This window comes from Episyrphus balteatus, chromosome 1, assembly GCF_945859705.1.
Source record: "Episyrphus balteatus chromosome 1, idEpiBalt1.1, whole genome shotgun sequence".
NCBI classification, from domain to species: Eukaryota; Metazoa; Arthropoda; class Insecta; order Diptera; family Syrphidae; genus Episyrphus; species Episyrphus balteatus.
Window position 1 is genome coordinate 87,106,410 of NC_079134.1, and position 6,969 is coordinate 87,113,378.

A 6,969-nucleotide genomic window follows, 5' to 3' on the forward strand; every position below is an offset into this window, starting at 1 on the left:
CCATGTAATTTGAAACTCCATTTATTTGGAAAAGACCACAATCAAGCATGCAGTCCGATAACAGTTCTTCAATGTCTGAGGATACATTTTGAGGCACGAAGTATAACTCATCTTCCGATGAAGTCCAGGTTAAGTTTGGAAGATTAAAATCACCCAAAACTAATATTAAATCATTAGGAAGGGCAGATTCAAAAAGAAAATCAATGGCACTAACTGCAAGTTCGTAGGAGGATATTTTTTGAGCGGGGCGAATATAACAGCAGAGGATGAAAACATTTTTCTTGGATAGGTTGATCTTAATTGAGACAAATTCAAAATCAGTAAAATTTGGTATTTCTACGCGAGTAGTTTCAAGGGTATTACGAACAGCAATAAGAACACCACGGCCTGGTGTTCCTGGGTTAACATCTTTTCTAAACACTGTGAACTCAGCTGTAAAGAGTTCAGAGTTGAGAACGTCAGAAGTGAGATTAGTTTCAGTCAGGGCGAAGATATCGTAAGGCAAGTTTTGAGAGTTTTGAAACACGGTTGTGGTTTTGGATCTTAGTCCCCTTACGTTTTGGTAATATAGACTAAGAGAGATAGGCACCGAGTTACACGAAACGGGGTTAGGAACGATAATAGTTCTTAAAATCAGACCGCGATTTTTGTAAGTGAGAAACTCTTTTCGAGGCAATAAATGACGCAAATGACGATAAATCATTTGCCACTTGAGACGGTGAAATTGAAAGACCTTCGTGGAATTGAACGTAAATGTGCATTAATTCATTTCGTTCTATGGGGAGACCTTCTTGGGAAATCAAGACTTTTAAATTGGTGTTGGTTTTGCCTTCAAAGACAACAGAATCCGGTTTATCATGGAGATAGGCTAGAAAGAGACGCACATTATTATATATCCTTTGATCCCTAAGACGAGACATAACATAGCGTCCTTCTATACTAGTATCCGATAAGTGTTTTGTTAGTTTCACTACCGGTGGAATGAGGGGATTGAGAAAACCATTCGATTGGGGGATCTTGCAGTTTAGAGTATTGGGATGGGATGTGATGTCAGAAGTTTGTTTACTTGGAACAGAGGTGGGAGAAGAGGGATTCAATGTGTGAGAGTGGACGAAGTGAGGTAGATATTCAGAAGAGGAAGCTGGATTGGAGGTAGAGGTAATCACAGTAGGTCTGACGTCAGGGCCAGAAGGAGAAAGATTAAAAGAAACTCTTTTTGAAGGAGGTTTTAATGGGGACGGAGGGGACTTCCGTTTAAGAGCAATAGGGCGTTTGATTAAAGAGTTCATAATAGGTCTTGAAAAATTAGGGAAAATTCCTGTTTTAAATGACCAGTTGGGATCCGTATTATTTTTAGGTGTTTGAGATTTAGTAGATTTAGGCGTTTTGGAAACAGGATTATTGTTGGATATATGAGGTTTCTCAGGTTGAATTAAATTAGATTCTGTGAATGTTGAGAGCTGCATGCGGCCAAGTTGAAGACCTCCGGATCGTTGAAATAGCCAAATGTATTTAGATGGTATAAGGATTTTAAATCGACGTGAGGACATCGGTATACATTTTGTAATGTCGATAGCGTATTTTTTCATGAAGAAAGATCGCACCCAACTGACTTTTGCTGATTTGGGAGCATTTTTGAGTAGGAACCAAGTGTTGTTTGCAGCTTCCATCTTTTCTATTCGAGCGTTCCAATCTTTTTTTGTCCACATAACGCCAAATTTGTTGATCCCTTTTGTTCTTGCACGGTTCGGTTGCATATTTGGGGTTGGGTTGAGATTTTGGTTGTTAGAGGTTTCTTCTGCTGTCGCGAGTTCCTCAAAAATGGAAAGACCTTCATTCGTTCGCATTATAGGTTGTGGAATATTAACAATAGATGTATTAAAAATAGATGTCGGGGGATAGATTTGGGCCGGAATGTCATCAATTTTGGAGGAGGTGGTTTTCAGTTCATGGGATATTTCCCCCAAAGAAATTCGCGTAACGGCAATATCATTGCTCATATCGCTAAGAATAAGATTAAGGTCGTTATTTTTTCGCGAGGGGCCTTGGAGGTGTATGTCGAGGTCGGTCCGTATAGAGTTTATTCCCGACAAAATATTTTTGACCGAGTTTTGCAAATCTTCACGGAGAGAGTCAAAGGGTTTCAAGGGATTGGCGTTAATCATTGAATGTTTGATCACTTCTCTAGATTCATTTTTGGATTGTTTTAGATCGTTCAAGGAATTGTCAATTGCGGATAATTGTTTAGTCAAATTATCGTGACTTTTTTTTATCAAAGTTGATAGGCTGGATATTGAGGTATCTAGTTCGTCGTATTGTTTTACCAGCCCATCAATTTTGAAATTTTCGTTGGCAATTTGTGTGCATTTATGATTTAAATCAGCAATTGATTCATTCACTGAATCATTGGCACATTTAATCGCAAGAAGAATGTGGGACAACGAAATATTCTTGCAGTCATCACAATAAAACACAAACTTGGAAGTAATTTCAACGATATTAAGCGCCACCCTTTTGCTGACTAAGATGCATTTGGGGTGATACAATTTACCGCACAGACCTCCACACGACACACGATCGACAAAGATTTCCGAATTGCAAGCACTGCACTTTGACATGGTGATTGTTTTATTGTTTTTTATATTTTATTTGACTTTTTTGCTTTAATAAATTGGGTTAAGAGAATTCGTTTGCACTTAATGACACAGATATGGGTGAGGTTGAGTTTGTTTCGATTTTTTTTATTTTTTTTTTTTGTGTGTTACTGGGCTAACAATAGAGAAGTGCAAATTATGTTGTGATACACTTATTTGACACTGATTGAAATTGGTGGGTAAAGTAGAAGTAGAATTTTAGGAATTATAAAAGAAAAAGGTAAATTTGGAGCAAAATAAAAACACGTCCGTACTCGGCGACGAATGGAACAAAATTCTAATTTTTTTATGATCCTCTACTGTACTGCAGTGGATCGCGTGTTTATTACTATTTATACCCCTATTCTGGCAAACCTCATTGATGCCTCACAAGTCACAATAACCTCACAACTCGAGTTGAACAAATTTTTGTGACTTTTTCGTATTCTTACAAAACCTCACAGATCACAGTCACAAGAACCTCATAAGGTGTGGTGAGTTTGATTTTGTGAGGTTTTTCGTATTCTGGCGTTCCCTCACAACTTGTCAGCCTCATAAAAATTGTTAAAATTGTGATCTGCTTCAGAGCAGGGGCCTATTTCATAGATAATACATTACATACATTGTATGATATTGACAGTTGTGGGGCCTGTTTCATAGATAATACATTACATACATTGTTTGATATTGACAGTTCTGATGTATTATTTCTGTTTCATAGAAATGTTGTATGAAGAACTGTCATACATCAGTGTATGAACGGAGAATCGACTGGAAGTATTCCAATGTTGTATTATACTGTTCATAGAAATTTATCATACATCATTTTAGTACATTTTGTGTGAACTTTTCATACATTTCATACAGCAAGTCTTTTTGTTGTAAACAAAATTTATTTACTTAATAAAAGTATAAAAATGGGAGTTTTGTATTCATAATTTAATCATAAGGAATATGCACATAATATATTTTGTGTTTTTGCAAAGAAAATAATAATTCATTGTCTTTTCTTGATTTATTTTTAAATTTTATGACACGCAAGTTTCTGCTACTTTTCGTTTTGGTTAGTCAGTAAAAAAAATTGCTACACTCCAACGAAACCTAACCTCACAATTCATTCAAACGAAATGTCAAAATAAATACATCAACTACAACAGAATAGATTTTAAACATTACTTCCAATGATATCTATGAAACAAAAAATTGTATGTAATGTATGAAAAAAATTTTAATGTATGATGTATGTAATGTATGTGATGTATTATCTATGAAATAGGGCCCAGATCGCATTGATTGCATTTGCTCCAGACCCTTCAAGCAAAGAGGTCCGACCTCGGTCCGAATCCGCTCCGCCTGAGGCGGAGCTGAGTCCGACTTCGGATCAGAAACTGGTCCGAAGGCGGCTCAAATTAGTATGGAAATTATAATCACCGCGAAGTCGATTGCATATGTATTGGTGTGGTGAGAATCTCCATTCCGAGAAAACGGAGCCGAAGGCGGACCTGAGTCGGAGCAGCGAAAACCTACCAGAAAGAGGAATAAAAAAGGGATGACGTTTCGCATTTGCGACCAAAAAAAGAACTAGATTTTTTTTTCACTGAAACTGTTTTTTTTATTTAATTTTGGCAAACGAAATTTTCACAATATATACAATATTAAATACAATACATTTTTTTCATTTTATTTATTTGTTGTTGCTGCTGTTGTTGGTGTTTCTTCAGATGCCCAATCGCATGTTTCACCTTCTGCCTTTTTCTTCATCATTAGAGATTACATCTACAACACAAACAGAAACACATCACTTTAATCCAAACACTTTGAGCGATATATACAACATACCTTTTTTTGTTTCCAAATTGTTAATAGTTTGATATAATTGTTTATAATTATACTTATATTTTATTAACAACGACACGAGACACGACGCGACTAAACACTTCAACAAAAAATAACAAAATGACGCTTTTGCTCTTGTTGGCTATGTCTCTGTCTACTTTTTTTTCCTTTTCTCAGTTTTCACCACGATTCTCTTAGACTTTGTGTTCATACGCAAAAAGTTGCAAGTGTGTGAGTGCAACCCCGCTTTTCGCGGTCGGAGGTCGGACTGTTTTTTCTGGACTCCGTTTTCTTGCTTGAAGGGGAGCCCTATTTCATAGATGATACATCACATACATTACATACATCATACATTAAATTTTTTTTCATACATTACATACAATTTTTTGTTTCATAGATTTCATTGGAAGTAATGTATAAAATCTATTCTCTTGTAGTTGATGTATTTATTTTGACATTTCGTTTGAATATATTGTGAGGTTAGGTTTCGTTGGAGTGTAGGAAATTTGTTTTACTGACTAACCAAAACGAAAAGTAACAGAAACTTGCGTGTCATGAAATTTAAAAATAAAACAAGAAAAGACAATGAATTATTATTTTCTTTGCAAAAATACAAAATATATTATGTCCATATTCCTTATGATTAAATTATGAACACAAAACTGCCATTTTTATACTTCTATTGAGTAATAAATTTTGTTTACAGCAAAATGACTTGCTGTATGAAATGTATGAAAAATTCACACAAAATTATTAAAACAATGTTTGATAAATTTCTATGAAACAGTATCATACAACATTGGAATACTTCCAGTCGATTCTCCGTTCATACACTGATGTATGACAGTTCTTCATACAAATTTTCTATGAAACAAAAATAATACATCAGAACTGTCAATATCATACAATGTATGTAATGTATTATCTATGAAATAGGCCCCAGTAATATTTAGGGCCAGTTGTACAAACATGGTTCATCCTCGGATCAACGTTTGAACTCGGTTCAACTCATTTAATCTGAATTTTTTGACAGTTCAGATAATAGGTGGTGGAAATTAATACGGTTTTCCAAAATGATTGGGGTGTTTTTTTTATTTGTTTAGGATGAGTTTGTGATGGTAAATAATAAATAAAAAAAACACAGCGTTTACCACTTTTATTTGTATTTTTTAATACTTTATTAATTTTTATAAATGTTTATACACGGAGAAAACATTACGCCAGGGATAACTTTACTTCTAGTATATTTAATCAGAATAAAGTTGAATATACCAGAAATAAAGTTAAATATACCAGAAGCATAGTCATCCCTGCTTATTTTTTCTCTGTGTACAATTTTCTCCAAAAAAAATAAAACAAAACATAATAAAAAACAAAAACAACAACCACCCAAGAATCTTCCTCGTCCTGATTAGTCCACTTGATGAACGTCCGGCCGCCATTAGGAGTGGCAAAAGATTATTTTCAACAAAATAATGCTTTATTTTTGTGTATTTTATTCCAAATCACAATTGAGAGATGGACGAAACATTTTCACGAACTTTGTCCTTATAAAATAAGGACAACTGACAGTGACATTAGGTATAAATATACTAAAATTTTCTTGTATATAAACCTGAACTGCGGTTCAGCTGACTCTCGCTTGATCCACTACTGTACAACCCAATCAAAGTTGAACCTGGTTCAAGAGTTAACTCGAGTTCAGATGATCCGTGGGCTAACCCTCAATTTGTACAACTGGCCCTTATAGTTGCTAGAAAAAAATACCATTTGATGTATACAGAGAAGAAGGAGGGGTATGGGTTGTAATAGAAACAACTTACATCTTTCAACGATTTAATAGATTCAGGGCTCTATTTCATAGTCAGCTATTACATGAAGCCTCAAGAGGCGCGCCTCTTTTCAAAACTAATGAGCGCAAAAGAGAAAGAAGATAAAACAAAAAATTATCCGACCGGAGAGTCGTGGGCCAAAATTCTGAGACTCGTTTTTGACGTTTCTTTTTCCACTCTTTCTTTTTTCAACATTCCCTTTCATTTCTTTTTTCTTCTTGGTGGTATACAACAACAACAATACTTAAATCAAAAGAGAAATGTCAAATTTGAGTCTAAGACTCAAGAGGCATGGTGTAATAGTACGCGCCTCACAGTCAAGCCTATTGAGGATTCATGTAATAGCTGACATAGATGATACATCACATACATACATTAAATTTTTTTTCATACATTACATACAATTTTTTGTTTCATAGATTTCATTGGAAGTCATGTATAAAATCTATTTGTTGTACTTGATGTATTTATTTTGACATTTCGTTTGAATGAATTGTGAGGTTAGGTTTCGTTGGAGTGTAGGTTTTTTACTGACTAACAAAACGAAAAGCAACAGAAACTTGCGTGTCATAAAATTTAAAATTAAAACAAGAAAAGACAATGAATAATTATTTTCTTTGTAAAAACACAAAATATATTATGTGCATATTCCTTATGATTAAAATATG

The 6,969-nt window shown here is 34.6% G+C and overlaps 2 long non-coding RNA genes across 2 annotated transcripts; both read right to left on the reverse strand.

Annotated features, from left to right (window-relative positions):
- Positions 1–2,922: 2,922 nt before the first annotated feature.
- LOC129906919 (uncharacterized) lies at positions 2,923–5,082 on the reverse strand. The gene is made up of 2 exons (XR_008770887.1): positions 4,473–5,082; positions 2,923–4,409 (listed from the first exon to the last, which is right to left on the reverse strand). It is a non-coding gene; the product is annotated as an uncharacterized LOC129906919 (long non-coding RNA).
- Positions 5,083–5,615: 533 nt separating this feature from the next.
- LOC129906923 (uncharacterized) lies at positions 5,616–6,758 on the reverse strand. Its single transcript, XR_008770892.1, has 2 exons — positions 6,293–6,758; positions 5,616–6,222 (listed from the first exon to the last, which is right to left on the reverse strand). It is a non-coding gene; the product is annotated as an uncharacterized LOC129906923 (long non-coding RNA).
- Between the last annotated feature and the right edge of the window lie 211 nt (positions 6,759–6,969).